Source organism: Heterodontus francisci, chromosome 1, assembly GCF_036365525.1.
Source record: "Heterodontus francisci isolate sHetFra1 chromosome 1, sHetFra1.hap1, whole genome shotgun sequence".
Classification (NCBI taxonomy): domain Eukaryota; kingdom Metazoa; phylum Chordata; class Chondrichthyes; order Heterodontiformes; family Heterodontidae; genus Heterodontus; species Heterodontus francisci.
The window spans coordinates 234,424,304-234,451,465 of NC_090371.1; positions in this window are offsets into that span (position 1 = coordinate 234,424,304).

The following is a 27,162-nucleotide window of genomic DNA, read 5'->3' on the forward strand; positions in this document are numbered from 1 at the left end:
CTTCACTCAAGGGGTTGTGAATCTTTTGATTTCTCTATCCTCCAGGATCTTGGATGATCCATTATTGAATATATTTACGTCAGATTGGACAGATTTTTGTGTTGTCAGGCAATCGAGGGATATGAAGAGTGGGTGGGGAAGTGGAGTTGAGGCTGAAGATCAGCCATGATCGTCTTGAATACCGGAGCAGGATGGAGGGTCTGAATAGTCTAATCCTGCTCCTGTTTCTGATGTTATTAACAGGCTCGAGTGGGTGAATAACCTCCTTCTGTTCCTGTGTATCAGGCTCGAGGAACTGCCTGACCTCCACATGTGTCTACGCAACAGGCTTGAGGAGATGCATGACCTTCCTCCAGTTCCTAGACAAAAGGTTCGAGGGGCTGATTGGACTTCCTCCTATTCCAAGGCAAGAGGATCAAGGGGCTAAATCGCCTTCCATCTGTTTCTAGACAAGAGGATCGAGGGGCTGCATGACATTTCTCCGGTTCCTAGACAAGAAGATCGAGGGGCTGAATGCCTTCCTCCTGTTTCTTGACATGAGGATCGAGGGGCTGAATGGCCTTCCTCCTATTCCTGGATAGAATGATCGAGGGGCTGAATGGCCTTCCAACTGTTTCTAGGCAAAAGGATCAAGGGGCTGAATGGCCTTCCTCCTGTTTCTGGATAGATGAATCGAGGTGCTGAATGGCCTTCCTCCTGTTCCAAAACAAGAAGATCGAGGGGCTGAATGGCCCTCCTCCTGTTCCTGGATAGAATGAGCAAGGGGCTGAATGGCCTTCCTCCTGTTCAAAGACAAGAGTATCGAGGGGCTGAATGGCCTTCATCCTGTTCCTGTGTAACATGCTGAAGGTTTTGTATGTCCTGCTCCTGTGTGAATGGCTGAATGGACTCCATCTGTTCCTGTGTAACATTCTCGAGGGGCTTAGTGACTTTATCCTGTTCCTGTGCAATAGCCTGGAGGGGCTGAATGGCCTCCAATCGTTCCAGTATTGGAGGTTTCTGGGGGTCATTGTTCATTTAAGCTCCATATATGAATACACAGGAACCTGTTCTTTGCAGACAGAAAGAACATGTACAAACTTTGTGCCAATTTCAAGGAAACGATATAAGTCACAGCAATTCGTTGGTTCATCCCTCAGGGCAATGCCTTGACCAATAAGAGTCAAGCTGCCTGCTTGAAATTTCAAAAAAGCCTGTCAATTAAGTGTCAGTCTCCGTAAACTGGTGCATTCTCCATGGCAACGCATCTACCAATCAGAGTTCACCTGCAATGTGATCAGCACTGTCTTCTCATACATTATGTGTTGGAGCTTCCCTTCCTTTGTTTATTCTTCTGATGGTCCTGGTGAGTGCAAGACGTCAAGCTTGGACAAGATGTCTCCAGTTTCAGTAATACTGAGATTAACTTTTTATTCCAGACTAACTGAATGAACTGAATTTAAATTCTCCAGCTGCTGTACTGTGATTTAAATTGCAGTCTGCAGACATGATTCTAGAGATGTAAATGTCTAATCCACTAACATCAGCACTATGCCAGCATCCACTAACAGACAGATCATCAAACACGTCACACAGGTAGACACAGTGAAATACATTGAAATGTTTAAGAACACAGAGAGCTGACAGACCAGGGCAGGCCCCAATGTGCTAGACCCTGTGATATACACTGAAATGCTTTTTTAACAGAGAGAGGGGACTGATCAGCAGAGGCCTCATTCTGTTGGACACAGTGAAATAAACTGATGTGTTGAGAAACAAAGAGAGCTGACAGATCAGGGGAGGCCTCACAATGTGGGACACAGTGAAATACAATGCAGAGTTTATGAACACAGAGAGCTGACAGACCAGGAGAGGCCTCATAGTGTTAGTCACAGTGAAATACACTGCAGAGGCTATAAACACAGAGATCTGACTGACCAGAGGAGGCCTCATGGCGTTAGGCACAGTGAAAGACACGGCAGAGTGTGTAAACACAGAGAGCTGCCAGACCAGGAGAGGCCTCGCAGTGTTAGTCACAGTGAAATACACTGCAGAGTTTATAAACACAGATATCTGACAGATCAGGGGAGGCCTCACAGTAACAGTCACAATGAAATACACGGCAGTGTTTATAAACACAGAGAGCTGCCAGACCAGGAGAGGCCTCGCAGTGTTAGTCGCAGTGAAATACACTGCAGAGTTTATACACACAGAGAGCTGACAGACCAGGAGAGGCCTCACAGTGTTAGTCACAGTGAAATACACTGCAGAATACATAAAGACAGAGAGATGACTGACCAGGAGAGGCCTCACAGTGTGGGATACAGTGAAATACACTGCAGAGTTTCTAAACGCAGAGGGCTGGCACACCAGGAGACGTCTCACAGTGTGGGACACAGTGAAGGTCACTGACGTGTTGCTAAACAGAGAGATCTGACGGACCAGGAGAGGCCTCACAGTGTTAGTTACAATTAAATACACTGCAGAGTTTATAAATACAGAGAGTTGACAGACCTGGGGAGGCCTCATAGTGTGGGACGCAGTGATAAACATCGAAGTGTTTATAATCACAGAGATCTTTTCATACACTGGAAACACTGGCACCCACCTCTGGTCTGCTCTCTGTTGTTTTGTTCAATAATTTACAGAGAACATTGTATCCTACATCTTTCCAGGATTCACGGTTCCTCTTTCTAATTTTCAATCTACTCAGAATCATTGGCCAAATGTCCAGCTGTCCTATTAATGATGAAACTATACAACATGATGGTCCTCCATTGAGTTGATGGGCGGAGTGAGATTTCTCTGAAAGTGTAGCCGGAACATCTGAAAATTTGGTTTATTTTAGTTTTTTATGTTCTATACAGTACAAGTCCGACAGTGCGGCACTCCCTCAGTACTGACCCGCCCACAGTGCAGCAATCTCTCAGTACTGATCCTCTGACAGTGCGGCACTCCCTCAGTACTGACCATCTGACAGTGCAGCACTCCCTCAGTACTGATCCTCCGACAGTGGAAAGCTCCCTCAGTACTGATACGCCGACAGTGCAACACTCCCTCAGTACTGACTTTCTGAGAATGCAACACTACCTCAGTACTAACAGTCTAACAGTGCAGCACTCCCTCAATACTGACACTCTGAGAGTGCAGCGCTCCCTCTGTACTGACTCAACAGCAATTCAACACTCCCTCATTACTGGCACTCTGAGAGTGCAGCACTCCCTCAGTACTGACCCACTGACAGTGCAGCACTCCCTCAGTACTGACTCAACAACAATGCAGCGCTCCTACATTACGGACCAATTGACAGTGCAGCACTCCCTCAGAACTGATCCTCCAAAAGTGCGGCAGTCCCACATCACCAACTTTCTGACAGTGCAGCTCTCCTACAATACTGATCCTCCGACAGTGCAGCACTTCCTCAGCACTGACACTCTGGCAGTGCAGCACTCCCTCAGTACCTACCTTTGGACAGTGCAGCACTCCCACAGTACTGAACCTCCAACAATGCAGCAATCCCTCAATACTGATATCGGACAGTGCAGTACTCCCTCGGTACTGATCCTCCACCAGTATGGCACTCCCTCAGTACTGATCCTCCAACAGCATAGCACCCCTCAGTACTGAAACTTCAACAGTACAGCACTCCCTCAGTACTGACCCTCCGACAGCATGGCACTCCCTCAGTACTGACCTTCGGACAGTATGGAACTCCCTCAGTACTGATCTTCTGATAGTCGGCCGTCGCTCAGCAATGACAATCCGACAGTGTGGTACTCACTTAGTACTGACCATCCGACAGGGCAGCACTCCCTCAGTACTGATCCTCCGACAGTGCAGCACTCCCTCTGTACTGATCCTCCGTCATTGCGGCGCTCCCTCAGTACATACTTTCTGACAGTGCAACACTCCCTCAGTACTGAACCTCTAACAATGTGTCACTCTCTACGTACTAACCCTCCAACAGTGCAGCACCCCTCAGTACTGTGCCTCCGACAGTATTGCAGCCCTCAGCACTGACTGCCTGACAGTGCAGCACTCTCTCTGTCCTGACCCTCTAACAGTATGGCACTCCCACAGTACTGATCTTCTGACAGTATGGCAGTCCCTCAGTACTGAACATCCGACAGTCCGGCACTCCCTCGGTACTCACCATTCGACACGGCAGCACTCCCTTAATTACTGACCCTCTGCCGTATGGCACTCCCTCAGTACCGACCCTTATACAGTGTGGCATTCCCTCAGCACTGAATCTCCGACAGAATGGCACTCCCTCAGTACCGACCCTCCGAAAGTATGGCACTCCCTCAGTTCTGACCAGCCGACAGTATGGCACTCCCTCAGTACTGACCATCCAACAGTGCCGCATTCCATCCGTACAGACCCTCCATCAGTATGTCACTCCATCCGTACTGACCCTCCAACAGTCTGGCACTCACTCATGACTGACACTCCAGCAGCATGGCACTCCCTTTGTAATGACCTCCAACAGTGCAGCACGCCCTCAGTACTGAACCTCCGACAGTGCTGCACTCCCTCAATTCTGACCCTCTGGCAGTGAAACACTCCCTCAGCACTGGCTCTCTAACAGTGCAGCACTCCCTCAGGACTGACCATCCATCAGTATGGCTGTCCCTCAGTACTGACCCTCCAATAGTAAGATACTCCCTCAGTACTGACCCTCCAATAGTAAGATACTCCCTCAGTACTGATCTTCTGACAGTAGGGCTCTCCCTCAGTACTGACCCTCCAACAGTCTGGCAATCCCTCAGTACAGACCCTCCATCAGAAAGGCACACTCAGAACTGAAGCACCGACAGTATGGCTGTCCCTCAGTACTGACCATCCAATAGTATGATACTCCCTCAGTACTGATCTTCTGACAGTATGGCTCTCCCTCAGTACTGACCCTCCATCAGTATGGCACGCCCTCAGTACTGACCCTCCGACAGTATGGCACTCCCTCAGTACAGAACCTACGACAGTATGGCTCTCCCTCAGTGCTGACCATGTGACAGGGCAGAACCTCATCAATACTGACCCTCCAACAATATAGAAATCCCTCAGTATTTGCCCTCCAACAGTCTGGCACCCCCTCAGTACTGACCCTCGTCAGTATGGCACTCCCTCAGTACTGACCCTCCGACAGTATGGCACTCCCTCAGTACAGAACCTACGACAGTATGGCTCTCCCTCAGTGCTGACCATGTGACAGGGCAGAACCTCATCAATACTGACCCTCCAACAATATAGAAATCCCTCAGTATTTGCCCTCCAACAGTCTGGCACCCCCTCAGTACTGACCCTCCGTCAGTATGGCACTCCCTCAGTACTGACCCTCCGAGAGTATGGTACTCCCTCAGTGCTGACCATCTGACAGGGCAGAACTCCCTCAGTACTGGCCCTCCAAACGAATGGCACTCACTCAGAACTGATTGTCCAGCAGTGTGGCACTCCCTCAGTACTGACCCTCCAACAGAATGGAACTCCCTCAGTTCTGACCCTCCGACAGTATGGCACTCCCTCAGTACTGACCCACTGGCAGTGCCGCACTCCATCCTTCCTGACCCTCCAACAGTATGGCACTCCCTCATGACTGACCCTCCAGCAGCAAGGCACTCCCTTTGTAATGACATCCAAAAGTGCAGCACTACCTCAGTACTGACTCTCCAACACTATGGCATTCAATCACTACTGGCACTCCATCAGTATGATAATCCCTCAGTACTGATCCTCCGACAGTGCAGCACACCCTCAGGACTGACAGTCTGAGAGTGCAGCGCTTCCTCAGTACTGAGTCAACAACAATGCAGCGCTCCCTCAGTGCTAAGCATCTGTCAGTGCAGCACTCCCTCAGTACTGACACTCTGAGAGAGCAGCATTTCCTCAGTACTGATTATTCGACAATGCAGCATTCCCTCATCACAGACTTTCTGAGAGTGCAGCATTCCCTCAGTACTGATCCTCTGACAGTGCCGCACTCCCTCAATTCTGATCCTCTGGCAGTGAAAGACTCCCTCAGCGCTGACTCTCTCACAGTGCAGCACACCCTCAGGACTGATCCTCTGACATTGTAGCATTCCCTCAGTGCTGACCCTCCATCAGTGTGGCTGTCCCTCAGTACTAACCTCCAATAGTATGATACTCCCTCAATACTGACCCACCATAAGTAGAGAACTCCCTCAGTACTGACCCTCCAACAGTCTGGCACACCCTCAGTACTGAAGCTCCATCAGTATGGCAGTCCCTCAGTACTGATCTTCTGACAGGATGGCTCTCCCTCAGGACTGACCCTCTAACAGTCTGGCACTCCCTCAGTACAGCCCCTTCAAAAGTGTAGAACTCCCTCAATACTGACTATCCAACACCATGGCATTCCCTCAATACTGACCCTCCATCAGTTTGATATTCCCACAGTACTGATGCTCCAAGAGTATGGCACTCCCTCAGTACTGACCCTCCAAAAGAATGACACACCATCAGAACTAACCCTCTGACATTACGGCACTCCACCAGTACTGACCATCCGACAGTCCGGCACCCCCTCACTGCTGACGCTCCAACAGTGCAGCACTTCCTCAGTACTGACGCGCCAAAAGTGCAGCGCTCCCTCAATACTGATACTCCGACAGTGCGGTGCTCCCTCAGTATCGGCCCTCCAAACGAATGGTACACAATCAGAACTGTCCCTCCAACAGTATGGCAATCCGTCCTAACTGATCCTCCAGCAGTATGGCACTCCCTCAGTACTGAGCCTCCAACAGTATGGAACTCCCTCAGTTATGACCCTCCGACTGTATGGCACTCCTTCAGTACTGACCCACTGGCAGTTCCGCACTCCATCCGTACTTAACCTCCACCAGTATGGCACTCCATCCGTACTGACCCTCCAACAGTATGGCACTCCCTCATGACTGACCCTCCAACAGTATGGCACCCCGCAGTACAGATCCTCTCACAGTCTTGCACTCCCTCAGTTCTGACCCTCCGACAGTATGGCACTCCCTCAGTACTGACCCCCAGAAAGTGCAGCATTTCCTCTGCACTGACCCTCCGACAGTGCAGCACTCCATCATTACTGACCCTTCACCAGTATGGCACTCCCTCAGTACTGACCCTCCAAAACTGCAGCACTCCCTCAATACTGACTATCCAACACTATGGCATTCCCTCAATACTGACCCTCCATCAGTTTGATACTCCCTCAGTACTGATGCTCCGACAGTATGGCACTCCCTCAGTACTGACCCTCCAACAGTGCAGCTCTACCTCAGTATCGACTCTCTGACTGTGCAACGCTCCCTCAGTACTGACCCTCTAACAGTGCAGCACTCCATCAGTACTGAACCTCCACCAGAACTGCACTCCCTCAGTACTGATCCGCCAACGGCAGGCACTTCCTCGGTGCAGCGCAGCCGGCAGTATGGCACTCCCTCAGTACTGACCGTCCAACAGTGCAGCATTCCCTGAGTACTGAACCTCCGAAAGTATGACACTCCCACAGAACAGACACTCCAGCAGTGTTACAGTCCCTCCGTACTGACCATCTGACAGTGCAGCATTCCCTCAGTATTGACACTCTGAGAGTGCAGCATTCCCTCAGTACTGACTCAACAAAAATGCAACACTCCCTCAGTACTGACCCGCTGGCAGTCAGCATCAATCAATACTAACACTCTGAGAATGCAGCGCTCCCTCAGTACTGACCCTCCAACAGTGCATCATTCCCTCAATGCTGACTCTCCACCAGAACGGCACTCGCTCAGTACTGACCCGACAACAGTACGACACTCCCGCAGTACTGATCCTCCGACAGTGCAGCACTCACTCAATACTGACCCCTCGACAGGATGGCACTCCCTCAGTGCTGACCATCTGACAGGGCAGAGCTCCCTCAGTACTGGCCCTCCAAAAGAATGGCCCACCATCAGAACTGACCCTCTGACAGTACGGCACTCCCACAGTACTGATCCTCCGACAGTTTGGCACTCCCTCACTGCTGACGCTCCAACAGTGCAGCAGTTCCTCAGTACTGACACACCAAAAGTACAGCACTCCCTCAATACTGATCCTCCGACAGTGCGGCGCTCCCTCAGTACCGACTCTCTAACAGTGCAGCACTCCCTCAGTACTGACTCTCTAACAGTGCAGCACTCCCTCAGTACTGATCCTTCGACAGTGTAGCACTCCCTCAGTGCTGACCCTCTACCAGTATGGCTCTCCCTCAGTACTGACCCTCCAATAGTATGAGACTCCCTCAATACTGACCATCCAACTGTATAACACTCCCTCAGTACTTACACTCCGACAGTATGGCACTCCCTCAGTGTTGACCATCTGACAGGGCAGAAATCCCTCAGTACTGGCCCTCCAAAAGAAGGGCACACCATCAGAACTGACCCTCTGACAGTACGGCAGGCCCACAGTACTGGCACTCCGACAGTCTGGCACTCCTTCAGTGCTGACTCTCCAACAGTGCAGCACTTCCTCAGTACTGACACTCTGAGAGTGCAGCGCCCCCTCAGTACCGACTCAACAATAATGCAGCGCGCCCTCAGTCCTGACACTCTGAGCATGCAGCATTCCCTCAGTGCAGACTCAACAACAATGCAGCGCTCCCACAGTGCTGACCATCTGGCAGTGCAGCCCTGCCTCAGTTCTAAGAATCTGACAGTGCAGCACTCCCTCAGTACTGACAATCTGAGAGAGCAGCATTTCCTCAGTACTGATCCTCCGACAGTGCAGCACTCCCTCATCACAGACTTTCTGAGAGTGCAGCATTCCCTCATTACTGATCTTCTGACAGTGCCGCACACCCTCTATTCTGACCATCTGGCAGTGAAAGACTCCCTCAGCACTGACTCGCTAACAGTGCAGCACACCCTCAGGACTGATCCTCCGACATTGTAGCATTCCCTCAGTGCTGACCCTCCATCAGTGTGGCTGTCCGTCAGTCCGGCCCCCCAATAGTATGATGCTCCCTCAATACTGACCCACCATAAGTAGAGAACTCCCTCAGTACTGACCCTCCAACAGTCTGGCACACCCTCAGTACTGAAGCTCCATCAGTATGGCAGTCCCTCAGTACTGACCCACCCACAGTATGGCACTCCGTCGTTATTGATCTTCTGACAGGATGGCTCTCCCTCAGTACTGACCCTCTAAATGTCTGGCACTTCCTCAGTACTGACTGTCCATCAGTATGGCACTCCCTCAGTACTGATATTCTGACAGGATGGCTCTCCCTCAGTACTGACCCTCTAAAAGTCTGGATCTCCCTCAGTACTGACCCTCCGACAGTATGGCTGACCCTCAGTACTAACCCTCCAATTGTATGATACTCCCTCAGTACTGACAATCTGACAGTGCAGCAGTCCCTCAGTACTGAGAATGCAGCGCCCCCTCAGTACTGACTCAACAACAATTCAGCACTCCATCAGATCTGACCATCTGATGCTGCAGAGGTCCCTCAGGACTGATGCTCCAAAAGTGCACCACTACCTCAGTACTGACGCTCCGACAGTGCAGCGCTCCCTCAGTACCGACTTTCTGACAGTGCAACACTCCCTCAGTGCTGACCCGATAACATTGCAGAACTCCATCAATACTGACCCTCCACCAGTCCGCACTCCCTCAGTACTGACCCTCCAACAGTATTGCACTCCCTCAGTACTGACCCTCCGAAAGTATGGCACTCCCTCAGTGCTGACCATCTGACAGGGCAGAACTCCCTCAGTACTGGCCCTCCAAACGAATGGCACTCACTCGGAACTGATCGTCCAGCAGTGTGGCACTCCCTCAGTACTGACCCTCCAACAGAATGGAACACCCTCAGTACTGACCCTCCGACAGTATGGCACTCCCTCAGTGCTGACCATCTGACAGGGCAGAACTCCCTCAGTACTGGCCCTCCAAACGAATGGCACTCACTCGGAACTGATCGTCCAGCAGTGTGGCACTCCCACAGTACTGACCCTCCAACAGAATGGAACTCCCTCAGTTCTGACCCTCCGACAGTATGGCACTCCCTCAGTACTGACCCACTGGCAGTGCCGCACTCCATCCTTACTGACCCTCCAACAGTATGGCACTCCCTCATGACTGACCCTCCAGCAGCAAGGCACTCCCTTTGTAATGACATCCAAAAGTGCAGCACTACCTCAGTACTGACTCTCCAACACTATGGCATTCAATCACTACTGGCACTCCATCAGTATGATAATCCCTCAGTACTGATCCTCCGACAGTGCGGCACACCCTCAGGACTGGCACTCTCAGAGTGCAGCGCATCCTCAGTACTGAGTCAACAACAATGCAGCGCTCCCTCAGTGCTAAGCATCTGTCAGTGCAGCACTCCCTCAGTACTGACACTCTGAGAGAGCAGCATTTCCTCAGTACTGATCCTTCGACAGTGCAGCACTCCCTCATCACAGACTTTCTGAGAGTGCAGCATTCCCTCAGTACTGATCCTCTGACAGCGCCGCACTCCCTCAATTCTGATCCTCTGGCAGTGAAAGACTCCCTCAGCACTGACTCTCTAACAGTGCAGCACACCCTCAGGACTGATCCTCCGACATTGTAGCATTCCCTCAGTGCTGACCCTCCATCAGTGTGGCTGTCCCTCAGTACTGACCCTCCAATAGTATGATACTCCCTCAATACTGACCCACCATAAGTAGAGAACTCCCTCAGTACTGACCCTCCAACAGTCTGGCACACCCTAAGTACTGAAGCTCCATCAGTATGGCAGTCCCTCAGTACTGACCCTCTAAATGTCTGGCACTTCCTCAGTACTGACGGTCCATCAGTATGGCACTCCCTCAGTACTGATCTTCTGACAGGATGGCTCTCCCTCAGGACTGACCCTCTAACAGTCTGGCACTTCCTCAGTACTGACCCTGTAACAGTCTGGCACTCCCTCAGTACTGACCCTCCGACAGTATGGCTGACCCTGAGTACTAACTGTACTGATGCTCCGAAAGTGCAGCATTCCTTCAGTACTGACCCTCCGACAGTGCAGCGCTCCCTCAGTACCGACTTTCTGACAGTGCAACACTCCCTCAGTACTGACCCTATAACAGTGCAGAACTCCATCAGTACTGACCCTCCAACAGTCTGCACTCCCTCAGTACTGACCGCCAACATTACAGCACTAACGCAGTACAGAGCCTCCGACAGTATTGCACTCCTTCAGTACTGTCGTCCGACAGTGCAGCATTCCTTCAGTGCTGACCCTCCGAAAGTGCAGCACTCCATCATTACTGACCCTTCACCAGTATGGCACTCCCTCAGTACAGCCCCTTCAAAAGTGTAGAACTCCCTCAATACTGACTATCTAACACGATGGCATTCCCTCAATACTGACCCTCCATCAGTTTGATATTCCCACAGTACTGATGCTCCAAGAGTATGGCACTCCCTCAGTACTGACCCTCCAAAAGAATGACACACCATCAGAACTAACCCTCTGACAGTACAGCACTCCACCAGTACTGACCATCCGACAGTCCGGCACCCCCTCACTGCTGACGCTCCAACAGTGCAGCACTTCCTCAGTACTGACGCGCCAAAAGTGCAGCGCTCCCTCAATACTGATACTCCGACAGTGCGGTGCTCCCTCAGTACCGGCCCTCCAAACGAATGGCACACAATCATAACTGTCCCTCCAACAGTATGGCAATCCGTCCTAACTGATCCTCCAGCAGTATGGCACTCCCTCAGTACTGAGCCTCCAACAGTATGGAACTCCCTCAGTTATGACCCTCCGACTGTATGGCACTCCTTCAGTACTGACCCACTGGCAGTTCCGCACTCCATCCGTACTTAACCTCCACCAGTATGGCACTCCATCCGTACTGACCCTCCAACAGTATGGCACTCCCTCATGACTGACCCTCCAACAGTATGGCACCCCGCAGTACAGATCCTCTCACAGTCTTGCACTCCCTCAGTTCTGACCCTCCGACAGTATGGCACTCCCTCAGTACTGACCCCCAGAAAGTGCAGCATTTCCTCTGTACTGACCCTCCGACAGTGCAGCACTCCATCATTACTGACCCTTCACCAGTATGGCACTCCCTCAGTACTGACCCTCCAAAACTGCAGCACTCCCTCAATACTGACTATCCAACACTATGGCATTCCCTCAATACTGACCCTCCATCAGTTTGATAATCCCTCAGTACTGATGCTCCGACAGTATGGCACTCCCTCAGTACTGACCCTCCAACAGTGCAGCTCTACCTCAGTATCGACTCTCTGACTGTGCAACGCTCCCTCAGTACTGACCCTCTCACAGTGCAGCACTCCATCAGTACTGAACCTCCACCAGGACTGCACTCCCTCAGTACTGATCCACCAATGTCAGGCACATCCTCGGTGCAGAGCAGCCGGCAGTATGGCACTCCCTCAGTACTGACCGTCCAACAGTGCAGCATTCCCTGAGTACTGAACCTCCGAAAGTATGACACTCCCACAGAACTGACACTCCGGCAGTGTTACAGTCCCTCCGTACTGACCATCTGACAGTGCAGCATTCCCTCAGTATTGACACTCTGAGAGTGCAGCATTCCCTCAGTACTGACTCAACAAAAATGCAACACTCCCTCAGTACTGACCCGCTGGCAGTCAGCATCCCTCAATACTAACACTCTGAGAATGCAGCGCTCCCTCAGTACTGACCCTTCAACAGTGCATCATTCCCTCAATGCTGACTCTCCACCAGAACGGCACTCGCTCAGTACTGACCCGACAACAGTACGACACTCCCGCAGTACTGATCCTCCGACAGTGCAGCACTCACTCAATACTGACCCCTCGACAGGATGGCACTCCCTCAGTGCTGACCATCTGACAGGGCAGAGCTCCCTCAGTACTGGCCCTCCAAAAGAATGGCCCACCATCAGAACTGACCCTCTGACAGTACGGCACTCCCACAGTACTGATCCTCCGACAGTTTGGCACTCCCTCACTGCTGACGCTCCAACAGTGCAGCAGTTCCTCAGTACTGACACACCAAAAGTACAGCACTCCCTCAATACTGATCCTCCGACAGTGCGGCGCTCCCTCAGTACCGGCTCTCTAACAGTGCAGCACTCCCTCAGTACTGACTCTCTAACAGTGCAGCACTCCCTCAGTACTGATCCTTCGACAGTGTAGCACTCCCTCAGTGCTGACCCTCTACCAGTATGGCTCTCCCTCAGTACTGACCCTCCAATAGTATGAGACTCCCTCAATACTGACCATCCAACTGTATAACACTCCCTCAGTACTTACACTCCGACAGTATGGCACTCCCTCAGTGTTGACCATCTGACAGGCCAGAAATCCCTCAGTACTGGCCCTCCAAAAGAAGGGCACACCATCAGAACTGACCCTCTGACAGTACGGCAGGCCCACAGTACTGGCACTCCGACAGTCTGGCACTCCTTCAGTGCTGACTCTCCAACAGTGCAGCACTTCCTCAGTACTGACACTCTGAAAGTGCAGCAACCCCTCAGTACCGACTCAACAATAATGCAGCGCGCCCTCAGTCCTGACACTCTGAGCATGCATCATTCCCTCAGTGCAGACTCAACAACAATGCAGCGCTCCCACAGTGCTGACCATGTGGCAGTGCAGCCCTGCCTCAGTTCTAAGCATCTGACAGTGCAGCACTCCCTCAGTACTGACAATCTGAAAGAGCAGCATTTCCTCAGTACTGATCCTCCGACAGTGCAGCACTCCCTCATCACAGACTTTCTGAGAGTGCAGCATTCCCTCATTACTGATCTTCTGACAGTGCCGCACACCCTCTATTCTGACCCTCTGGCAGTGAAAGACTCCCTCAGCACTGACTCGCTAACAGTGCAACACTCCCTCAGTACTGACCCTCCAAAACTGCAGCACTCCCTCAATACTGACTATCCAACACTATGGCATTCCCTCAATACTGACCCTCCATCAGTTTGATACTCCCTCAGTACTGATGCTCCGACAGTATGGCACTCCCTCAGTACTGACCCTCCAACAGTGCAGCTCTACTTCAGTATCGACTCTCTGACTGTGCAACGCTCCCTCAGTACTGACCCTCTCACAGTGCAGCACTCCATCAGTACTGAACCTCCACCAGGACTGCACTCCCTCAGTACTGATCCGCCAATGGCAGGCACATCCTCGGTGCAGAGCAGCCGGCAGTATGGCACTCCCTCAGTACTGACCGTCCAACAGTGCAGCATTCCCTGAGTACTGAACCTCCGAAAGTATGACACTTCCACAGAACTGACACTCCGGCAGTGTTACAGTCCCTCCGTACTGACCATCTGACAGTGCAGCATGCCCTCAGTATTGACACTCTGAGAGTGCAGCATTCCCTCAGTACTGACTCAACAAAAATGCAACACTCCCTCAGTACTGACCCGCTGGCAGTCAGCATCCCTCAATACTAACACTCTGAGAATGCAGCGCTCCCTCAGTACTGACCCTCCAACAGTGCATCATTCCCTCAATGCTGACTCTCCACCAGAACGGCACTCGCTCAGTACTGACCCGACAACAGTACGACACTCCCGCAGTACTGATCCTCCGACAGTGCAGCACTCACTCAATACTGACCCCTCGACAGGATGGCACTCCCTCAGTGCTGACCATCTGACAGGGCAGAGATCCCTCAGTACTGGCCCTCCAAAAGAATGGCCCACCATCAGAACTGACCCTCTGACAGTACGGCACTCCCACAGTACTGATCCTCCGACAGTTTGGCACTCCCTCACTGCTGACGCTCCAACAGTGCAGCAGTTCCTCAGTACTGACACACCAAAAGTACAGCACTCCCTCAATACTGATCCTCCGACAGTGCGGCGCTCCCTCAGTACCGACTCTCTAACAGTGCAGCACTCCCTCAGTACTGACTCTCTAACAGTGCAGCACTCCCTCAGTACTGATCCTTCGACAGTGTAGCACTCCCTCAGTGCTGACCCTCTACCAATATGGCTCTCCCTCAGTACTGACCCTCCAATAGTATGAGACTCCCTCAATACTGACCATCCAACTGTATAACACTCCCTCAGTACTTACACTCCGACAGTATGGCACTCCCTCGGTGTTGACCATCTGACAGGGCAGAAATCCCTCAGTTCTGGCCCTCCAAAAGAAGGGCACACCATCAGAACTGACCCTCTGACAGTACGGCAGGCCCACAGTACTGGCACTCCGACAGTCTGGCACTCCTTCAGTGCTGACTCTCCAACAGTGCAGCACTTCCTCAGTACTGACACTCTGAAAGTGCAGCACCCCCTCAGTACCGACTCAACAATAATGCAGCGCGCCCTCAGTCCTGACACTCTGAGCGTGCAGCATTCCCTCAGTGCAGACTCAACAACAATGCAGCGCTCCCACAGTGCTGACCATGTGGCAGTGCAGCCCTGCCTCAGTTCTAAGCATCTGACAGTGCAGCACTCCCTCAGTACTGACAATCTGAGAGAGCAGCAGTTCCTCAGTACTGATCCTCCGACAGTGCAGCACTCCCTCATCACAGACTTTCTGAGAGTGCAGCATTCCCTCATTACTGATCTTCTGACAGTGCCGCACACCCTCTATTCTGACCCTCTGGCAGTGAAAGACTCCCTCAGCACTGACTCGCTAACAGTGCAGCACACCCTCAGGACTGATCCTCCGACATTGTTGCATTCCCTCAGTGCTGACCCTCAGTCCGGCCCCCCAATAGTATGATACTCCCTCAATACTTACCCACCATAAGTAGAGAACTCCCTCAGTACTGACACTCCAACAGTCTGGCACACCCTCAGTACTGAAGCTCCATCAGTATGGCAGTCCCTCAGTACTGACCCACCCACAGTATGGCACTCCCTCATTATTGATCTTCTGACAGGATGGCTCTCCCTCAGTACTGACCCTCTAAATGTCTGGCACTTCCTCAGTACTGACCGTCCATTAGTATGGCACTCCCTCAGTACTGATCTTCTGACAGGATGGCTCTCCCTCAGTACTGACCCTCCGACAGTATGGCCGACCCTCAGTACTAACCCTCCAATTGTATGATACTCCCTCAGTACTGACAATCTGAGTGCAGCAGTCCCTCAGTACTGAGAGTGCAGCGCCCCCTCAGTACTGACTCAACAACAATTCAGCACTCCATCAGTTCTGACCATCTGATGCTGCAGAACTCCCTCAGGACTGATGCTCCAAAAGTGCACCACTACCTCAGTACTGACCCTCCGACAGTGCAGCGCTCCCTCAGTACCGACTTTCTGACAGTGCAACACTCCCTCAGTGCTGACCCGATAACATTGCAGAACTCCATCAATACTGACCCTCCACCAGTCCGCACTCCTTCAGTACTGACCCTCCAACAGTATTGCACTCCCTCAGTACTGACCCTCCGACAGTATGGCACTCCCTCAGTGCTGACCATCTGACAGGGCAGAACTCCCTCAGTACTGGCCCTCCAAACGAATGGCACTCACTCGGAACTGATCGTCCAGCAGTGTGGCACTCCCTCAGTACTGACCCTCCAACAGAATGGAACTCCCTCAGTTCTGACCCTCCGACAGTATGGCACTCCCTCAGTACTGACCCACTGGCAGTGCCGCACTCCATCCTTACTGACCCTCCAACAGTATGGCACTCCCTCATGACTGACCCTCCAGCAGCAAGGCACTCCCTTTGTAATGACATCCAAAAGTGCAGCACTACCTCAGTACTGACTCTCCAACACAATGGCATTCAATCACTACTGGCACTCCATCAGTATGATAATCCCTCAGTACTGATCCTCCGACAGTGCAGCACACCCTCAGGACTGACACTCTGAGAGTGCAGCGCTTCCTCAGTACTGTGTCAACAACAATGCAGCGCTCCCTCAGTGCTAAGCATCTGTCAGTGCAGCACTCCCTCAGTACTGACACTCTGAGAGAGCAGCATTTCCTCAGTACTGATCCTTCGACAGTGCAGCACTCCCTCATCACAGACTTTCTGAGAGTGCAGCATTCCCTCAGTACTGATCCTCTGACAGTGCCGCACTCCCTCAATTCTGATCCTCTGGCAGTGAAAGACTCCCTCAGCACTGACTCTCTAACAGTGCAGAACACCCTCAGGACTGATCCTCCGACATTGTAGCATTCCCTCAGTGCTGACCCTCCATCAGTGTGGCTGTCCCTCAGTACTGACCCTCCAATAGTATGATACTCCCTCAGTACTGACCCACCATAAGTAGAGAACTCCCTCAGTACTGACCCTCCAACAGTCTGGCACACCCTCAGTACTGAAGCTCCATCAGTATGGCAGTCCCTCAGTACTGACCCACCCACATTATGGCACTCCCTCAGTACTGATCTTCTGACAGAATGGCTCTCCCTCAGTACTGACCCTCTAAATGTCTGGCACTTCCTCAGTACTGACCGTCCATCAGTATGGCACTCCCTCAGTACTGATCTTCGGACAGGATGGCTCTCCCTCAGTACTGACCCTCTAACAGTCTGGCACTCCCTCAGTACTGACCCTGTAACAGTCTGGCACTCCCTCTGTACTGACCCTCCGACAGTCTGGCTGACCCTCAGTACTAACTGTACTGATGCTCCGACAGTGCAGCATTCCTTCAGTACTGACCCTCCGACAGTGCAGCGCTCCCTCAGTACCGACTTTCTGACAGTGCAACACTCCCTCAGTACTGACCCTATAACAGTGCAGAACTCCATCAGTACTGACACTCCAACAGTCCGCACTCCATCAGTACTGACCGCCAACATTATAGCACTAACGCAGTACAGAGCCTCCGACAGTATTGCACTCCTTCAGTACTGACCGTCCGACAGTGCAGCATTCCTTCAGTGCTGACCCTCCGAAAGTGCAGCACTCCATCATTACTGACCCTTCACCAGTATGGCACTCCATCAGTACAGCCCCTTCAAAAGTGTAGAACTCCCTCAATACTGACTATCCAACACTATGGCATTCCCTCAATACTGACACTCCATCAGTTTGATACTCCCTCAGTACTGATGCTCCGACAGTATGGCACTCACTCAGTACTGACCCTCCAACAGTGCAGCTCTACCTCAGTATCGACTCTCTGACTGTGCAACGCTCCCTCAGTACTGACCCTCTAACAGTGCAGCACTCCATCAGTACTAAACCTCCACCAGGACTGCACTCCCTCAGTACTGATCCGCCAACGGCAGGCACTTCCTCGGTGCAGAGCAGCCGGCAGTATGGCAATCCCTCAGTACTGACCGTCCAACAGTGCAGCATTCCCTGAGTACTGAACCTCCGAAAGTATGACACTCCCACAGAACTGACACTCCGGCAGTGTTACAGTCCCTCCGTACTGACCATCTGACAGTGCAGCATTCCCTCAGTACTGACTCAACAACAATGCAACACTCCCTCAGTCCTGACCCGCTGGCAGTCAGCATCCCTCAATACTAACACTCTGAGAATGCAGCGCTCCCTCAGTACTGACCCTCCAACAGTGCATCATTCCCTCAATGCTGACTCTCCACCAGAACGGCACTCGCTCAGTACTGACCCGACAACAGTACGACACTCCCGCAGTACTGATCCTCCGACAGTGCAGCACTCACTCAATACTGACCCCTCGACAGGATGGCACTCCCTCAGTGCTGACCATCTGACAGGGCAGAGCTCCCTCAGTACTGGCCCTCCAAAAGAATGGCCCACCATCAGAACTGACCCTCTGACAGTACGGCACTCCCACAGTACTGATCCTCCGACAGTTTGGCACTCCCTCACTGCTGACGCTCCAACAGTGCAGCAGTTCCTCAGTACTGACACACCAAAAGTACAGCACTCCCTCAATACTGATCCTCCGACAGTGCGGCGCTCCCTCAGTACCGACTCTCTAACAGTGCAGCACTCCCTCAGTACTGACTCTCTAACAGTGCAGCACTCCCTCAGTACTGATCCTTCGACAGTGTAGCACTCCCTCAGTGCTGACCCTCTACCAGTATGGCTCTCCCTCAGTACTGACCCTCCAATAGTATGAGACTCCCTCAATACTGACCATCCAACTGTATAACACTCCCTCAGTACTTACACTCCGACAGTATGGCACTCCCTCAGTGTTGACCATCTGACAGGGCAGAAATCCCTCAGTACTGGCCCTCCAAAAGAAGGGCACACCATCAGAACTGACCCTCTGACAGTACGGCAGGCCCACAGTACTGGCACTCCGACAGTCTGGCACTCCTTCAGTGCTGACTCTCCAACAGTGCAGCACTTCCTCAGTACTGACACTCCGAGAGTGCAGCGCCCCCTCAGTACCGACTCAACAATAATGCAGCGCGCCCTCAGTCCTGACACTCTGAGCGTGCAGCATTCCCTCAGTGCAGACTCAACAACAATGCAGCGCTCCCACAGTGCTGACCATGTGGCAGTGCAGCCCTGCCTCAGTTCTAAGCATCTGACAGTGCAGCACTCCCTCAGTACTGACAATCTGAGAGAGCAGCATTTCCTCAGTACTGATCCTCCGACAGTGCAGCACTCCCTCATCACAGACTTTCTGAGAGTGCAGCATTCCCTCATTACTGATCTTCTGACAGTGCCGCACACCCTCTATTCTGACCCTCTGGCAGTGAAAGACTCCCTCAGCACTGACTCGCTAACAGTGCAGCACACCCTCAGGACTGATACTCCGACATTGTTGCATTCCCTCAGTGCTGACCCTCAGTCCGGCCCCCCAATAGTATGATACTCCCTCAATACTTACCCACCATAAGTAGAGAACTCCCTCAGTACTGACACTCCAACAGTCTGGCACACCCTCAGTACTGAAGCTCCATCAGTATGGCAGTCCCTCAGTACTGACCCACCCACAGTATGGCACTCCCTCATTATTGATCTTCTGACAGGATGGCTCTCCCTCAGTACTGACCCTCTAAATGTCTGGCACTTCCTCAGTACTGACCGTCCATTAGTATGGCACTCCCTCAGTACTGATCTTCTGACAGGATGGCTCTCCCTCAGTACTGACCCTCCGACAGTATGGCCGACCCTCAGTACTAACCCTCCAATTGTATGATACTCCCTCAGTACTGACAATCTGAGTGCAGCAGTCCCTCAGTACTGAGAGTGCAGCGCCCCCTCAGTACTGACTCAACAACAATTCAGCACTCCATCAGTTCTGACCATCTGATGCTGCAGAACTCCCTCAGGACTGATGCTCCAAAAGTGCACCACTACCTCAGTACTGACCCTCCGACAGTGCAGCGCTCCCTCAGTACCGACTTTCTGACAGTGCAACACTCCCTCAGTGCTGACCCGATAACATTGCAGAACTCCATCAATACTGACCCTCCACCAGTCCGCACTCCTTCAGTACTGACCCTCCAACAGTATTGCACTCCCTCAGTACTGACCCTCCGACGTATGGCACTCCCTCAGTGCTGACCATCTGACAGGGCAGAACTCCCTCAGTACTGGCCCTCCAAACGAATGGCACTCACTCGGAACTGATCGTCCAGCAGTGTGGCACTCCCTTAGTACTGACCCTCCAACAGAATGGAACTCCCTCAGTTCTGACCCTCCAACAGTATGGCACTCCCTCAGTACTGACCCACTGGCAGTGCCGCACTCCATCCTTACTGACCCTCCAACAGTATGGCACTCCCTCATGACTGACCCTCCAGCAGCAAGGCACTCCCTTTGTAATGACATCCAAAAGTGCAGCACTACCTCAGTACTGACTCTCCAACACAATGGCATTCAATCACTACTGGCACTCCATCAGTATGATAATCCCTCAGTACTGATCCTCCGACAGTGCAGCACACCCTCAGGACTGACACTCTGAGAGTGCAGCGCTTCCTCAGTACTGTGTCAACAACAATGCAGCGCTCCCTCAGTGCTAAGCATCTGTCAGTGCAGCACTCCCTCAGTACTGACACTCTGAGAGAGCAGCATTTCCTCAGTACTGATCCTTCGACAGTGCAGCACTCCCTCATCACAGACTTTCTGAGAGTGCAGCATTCCCTCAGTACTGATCCTCTGACAGTGCCGCACTCCCTCAATTCTGATCCTCTGGCAGTGAAAGACTCCCTCAGCACTGACTCTCTAACAGTGCAGAACACCCTCAGGACTGATCCTCCGACATTGTAGCATTCCCTCAGTGCTGACCCTCCATCAGTGTGGCTGTCCCTCAGTACTGACCCTCCAATAGTATGATACTCCCTCAGTACTGACCCACCATAAGTAGAGAACTCCCTCAGTACTGACCCTCCAACAGTCTGGCACACCCTCAGTACTGAAGCTCCATCAGTATGGCAGTCCCTCAGTACTGACCCACCCACATTATGGCACTCCCTCAGTACTGATCTTCTGACAGAATGGCTCTCCCTCAGTACTGACCCTCTAAATGTCTGGCACTTCCTCAGTACTGACCGTCCATCAGTATGGCACTCCCTCAGTCCTGATCTTCGGACAGGATGGCTCTCCCTCAGTACTGACCCTCTAACAGTCTGGCACTCCCTCAGTACTGACCCTGTAACAGTCTGGCACTCCCTCTGTACTGACCCTCCGACAGTCTGGCTGACCCGCAGTACTAACTGTACTGATGCTCCGACAGTGCAGCATTCCTTCAGTACTGACCCTCCGACAGTGCAGCGCTCCCTCAGTACCGACTTTCTGACAGTGCAACACTCCCTCAGTACTGACCCTATAACAGTGCAGAACTCCATCAGTACTGACACTCCAACAGTCCGCACTCCATCAGTACTGACCGCCAACATTATAGCACTAACGCAGTACAGAGCCTCCGACAGTATTGCACTCCTTCAGTACTGACCGTCCGAAAGTGCAGCATTCCTTCAGTGCTGACCCTCCGAAAGTGCAGCACTCCATCATTACTGACCCTTCACCAGTATGGCACTCCATCAGTACAGCCCCTTCAAAAGTGTAGAACTCCCTCAATACTGACTATCCAACACTATGGCATTCCCTCAATACTGACACTCCATCAGTTTGATACTCCCTCAGTACTGATGCTCCGACAGTATGGCACTCACTCAGTACTGACCCTCCAACAGTGCAGCTCTACCTCAGTATCGACTCTCTGACTGTGCAACGCTCCCTCAGTACTGACCCTCTAACAGTGCAGCACTCCATCAGTACTAAACCTCCACCAGGACTGCACTCCCTCAGTACTGATCCGCCAACGGCAGGCACTTCCTCGGTGCAGAGCAGCCGGCAGTATGGCAATCCCTCAGTACTGACCGTCCAACAGTGCAGCATTCCCTGAGTACTGAACCTCCGAAAGTATGACACTCCCACAGAACTGACACTCCGGCAGTGTTACAGTCCCTCCGTACTGACCATCTGACAGTGCAGCATTCCCTCAGTACTGACTCAACAACAATGCAACACTCCCTCAGTACTGACCCGCTGGCAGTCAGCATCCCTCAATACTAACACTCTGAGAATGCAGCGCTCCCTCAGTACTGACCCTCCAACAGTGCATCATTCCCTCAATGCTGACTCTCCACCAGAACGGCACTCGCTCAGTACTGACCCGACAACAGTACGACACTCCCGCAGTACTGATCCTCCGACAGTGCAGCACTCACTCAATACTGACCCCTCGACAGGATGGCACTCCCTCAGTGCTGACCATCTGACAGGGCAGAGCTCCCTCAGTACTGGCCCTCCAAAAGAATGGCCCACCATCAGAACTGACCCTCTGACAGTACGGCACTCCCACAGTACTGATCCTCCGACAGTTTGGCACTCCCTCACTGCTGACGCTCCAACAGTGCAGCAGTTCCTCAGTACTGACACACCAAAAGTACAGCACTCCCTCAATACTGATCCTCCGACAGTGCGGCGCTCCCTCAGTACCGACTCTCTAACAGTGCAGCACTCCCTCAGTACTGACTCTCTAACAGTGCAGCACTCCCTCAGTACTGATCCTTCGACAGTGTAGCACTCCCTCAGTGCTGACCCTCTACCAGTATGGCTCTCCCTCAGTACTGACCCTCCAATAGTATGAGACTCCCTCAATACTGACCATCCAACTGTATAACACTCCCTCAGTACTTACACTCCGACAGTATGGCACTCCCTCAGTGTTGACCATCTGACAGGGCAGAAATCCCTCAGTACTGGCCCTCCAAAAGAAGGGCACACCATCAGAACTGACCCTCTGACAGTACGGCAGGCCCACAGTACTGGCACTCCGACAGTCTGGCACTCCTTCAGTGCTGACTCTCCAACAGTGCAGTACTTCCTCAGTACTGACACTCTGAGAGTGCAGCGCCCCCTCAGTACCGACTCAACAATAATGCAGCGCGCCCTCAGTCCTGACACTCTGAGCGTGCAGCATTCCCTCAGTGCAGACTCAACAACAATGCAGCGCTCCCACAGTGCTGACCATCTGGCAGTGCAGCCCTGCCTCAGTTCTAAGCATCTGACAGTGCAGCACTCCCTCAGTACTGACAATCTGAGAGAGCAGCATTTCCTTAGTACTGATCCTCCGACAGTGCAGCACTCCCTCATCACAGACTTTCTGAGAGTGCAGCATTCCCTCATTACTGATCTTCTGACAGTGCCGCACACCCTCTATTCTGACCCTCTGGCAGTGAAAGACTCCCTCAGCACTGACTCGCTAACAGTGCAGCACACCCTCAGGACTGATCCTCCGACATTGTTGCATTCCCTCGTGCTGACCCTCAGTCCGGCCCCCCAATAGTATGATACTCCCTCAATACTTACCCACCATAAGTAGAGAACTCCCTCAGTACTGACACTCCAACAGTCTGGCACACCCTCAGTACTGAAGCTCCATCAGTATGGCAGTCCCTCAGTACTGACCCACCCACAGTATGGCACTCCCTCATTATTGATCTTCTGACAGGATGGCTCTCCCTCAGTACTGACCCTCTAAATGTCTGGCACTTCCTCAGTACTGACCGTCCATTAGTATGGCACTCCCTCAGTACTGATCTTCTGACAGGATGGCTCTCCCTCAGTACTGACCCTCCGACAGTATGGCCGACCCTCAGTACTAACCCTCCAATTGTATGATACTCCCTCAGTACTGACAATCTGAGTGCAGCAGTCCCTCAGTACTGAGAGTGCAGCGCCCCCTCAGTACTGACTCAACAACAATTCAGCACTCCATCAGTTCTGACCATCTGATGCTGCAGAACTCCCTCAGGACTGATGCTCCAAAAGTGCACCACTACCTCAGTACTGACCCTCCGACAGTGCAGCGCTCCCTCAGTACCGACATTCTGACAGTGCAACACTCCCTCAGTGCTGACCCGATAACATTGCAGAACTCCATCAATACTGACCCTCCACCAGTCCGCACTCCTTCAGTACTGACCCTCCAACAGTATTGCACTCCCTCAGTACTGACCCTCCGACAGTATGGCACTCCCTCAGTGCTGACCATCTGACAGGGCAGAACTCCCTCAGTACTGGCCCTCCAAACGAATGGCACTCACTCGGAACTGATCGTCCAGCAGTGTGGCACTCCCTCAGTACTGACCCTCCAACAGAATGGAACTCCCTCAGTTCTGACCCTCCGACAGTATGGCACTCCCTCAGTACTGACCCACTGGCAGTGCCGCACTCCATCCTTACTGACCCTCCAACAGTATGGCACTCCCTCATGACTGACCCTCCAGCAGCAAGGCACTCCCTTTGTAATGACATCCAAAAGTGCAGCACTACCTCAGTACTGACTCTCCAACACAATGGCATTCAATCACTACTGGCACTCCATCAGTATGATAATCCCTCAATACTGATCCTCCGACAGTGCGGCGCTCCCTCAGTACCGACTCTCTAACAGTGCAGCACTCCCTCAGTACTGACTCTCTAACAGTGCAGCACTCCCTCAGTACTGATCCTTCGACAGTGTAGCACTCCCTCAGTGCTGACCCTCTACCAGTATGGCTCTCCCTCAGTACTGACCCTCCAATAGTATGAGAATCCCTCAATACTGACCATCCAACTGTATAACACTCCCTCAGTACTTACACTCCGACAGTATGGCACTCCCTCAGTGTTGACCATCTGACAGGGCAGAAATCCCTCAGTACTGGCCCTCCAAAAGAAGGGCACACCATCAGAACTGACCCTCTGACAGTACGGCAGGCCCACAGTACTGGCACTCCTTCAGTGCTGACTCTCCAACAGTGCAGCACTTCCTCAGTAGTGACACTCTGAGAGTGCAGCTCCCCCTCAGTACCGACTCAACAATAATGCAGCGCTCCCTCAGTACTGACACTCTGAGCGTGCAGCATTCCCTCAGTGCAGACTCAACAACAATGCAGCGCTCCCACAGTGCTGACCATCTGGCAGTGCAGCCCTCCCTCAGTTCTAAGCATCTGACAGTGCAGCACTCCCTCAGTACTGACACTCTGAGAGAGCAGCATTTCCTCTGTACTGATCCTCCGACAGTGCAGCACTCCCTCATCACAGACTTTCTGAGAGTGCAGCATTCCCTCAATACTGATCTTCTGACAGTGCTGCACACCCTCTATTCTGACCCTCTGGCAGTGAAAGACTCCCTCAGCACTGACTCGCTAACAGTGCAGCACACCCTCAGGACTGATCCTCCGACATTGTAGCATTCCCTCAGTGCTGACCCTCCATCAGTGTGGCTGTCCCTCAGTCCGGCCACCCAATAGTATGATACTCCCTCAACACTGACACACCATAAGTAGAGAACTCCCTCAGTACTGACACTCCAACAGTCTGGCACACCCTCAGTACTGAAGCTCCATCAGTCTGGCAGTCCCTCAGTACTGACCCACCCACAGTATGGCACTCCCTCATTATTGATCTTCTGACAGGATGGCTGTCCCTCAGTACTGACCCTCTAAATGTCTGGCACTTCCTCAATACTGACCGTCCATCAGTATGGCACTCCCTCAGTAGTGATCTTCTGACAGGATGGCTCTCCCTCAGGACTGACCCTCTAAAAGTCTGGATCTCAATCAGTACTGACCCTCCAACAGTATGGCTGACCCTCAGTACTAACCCTCCAATTGTATGATACTCCCTCAGTCCTGACATTCTGACAGTGCAGCAGTCCCTCAGTACTGAGAATGCAGCGCCCCCTCAGTACTGACTCAACAACAATTCAGCACTCCATCAGTTCTGACCATCTAATGCTGCAGAACTCCCTCAGGACTGATGCTCCAAAAGTGCACCACTACCTCAGTACTGACCCTCCGACAGTGCAGCGCTCCCTCAGTACCGACTTTCTGACAGTGCAACACTCCCTCAGTGCTGACCCGATAACATTGCAGAACTCCATCAATACTGACCCTCCACCAGTCCGCACTCCCTCAGTACTGACCCTCCAACAGTATGGCACTCCCGCAGTACAGAGCCTCCGACAGTATTGCACTCCCTCAGTTCTGACCCTCCGACAGTATGGCACTCCTTCAGTACTGACCCTCCGACAGTGCAGCATTCCTTCAGTGCTGACCCTCCAAAATTGCAGCACTCCATCATTATTGACCCTTCACCAGCATGGCACTCCTTCAGTACTGACCCTTCAAAAGTGCAGCACTCCCTCAATACTGACTATCCAACACTATGGCATTCCCTCAATACTGACCCTCCATCAGTTTGATATTCCCTCAGTACTGATGCTCCGAGAGTGTGGCACTCCCTCAGTACTGACCCTCCGACAGTGCAGCTCTCCCTCAGTATCGACTCTCTGACTGTGCAACTCTCTCTCAGTACTGACCCTGTAACAGTGCAGCACTCCATCAGTACTGAACCTCCACCAGTACGGCACTCCCTCAGTACTGACACGCTGGCAGTCAGTATCCCTCAATACTAACAATCTGAGAGTATAGCGCTCCCTCAGTACTGACTCAACAACAATGCAGCGCTCCCTCACTACTGACCCTACATCAGTATGGCACTCCCTCAGTACTGTCCCTCCGACAGTATGGCACTCCCTCAGTACTGATCATCTGGCAGTATGGCTCTGCCTCAGTACTGACTCTCCGACAGTATGGCACTCCCTCAGTGCTGACCAACTGACAGGGCACAACTCCCTCAGTACTGGTCCTCCAAAAGAATGACACACCATCAGAACTAACCCTCTGACAGTACGGCACCACCAGTACTGACCCTCCGACAGTCCGGCACCCCCTCAGTGCTGACGCTCCAACAGTGCAGCACTTCCTCAGTACTGACGCGCCAAAA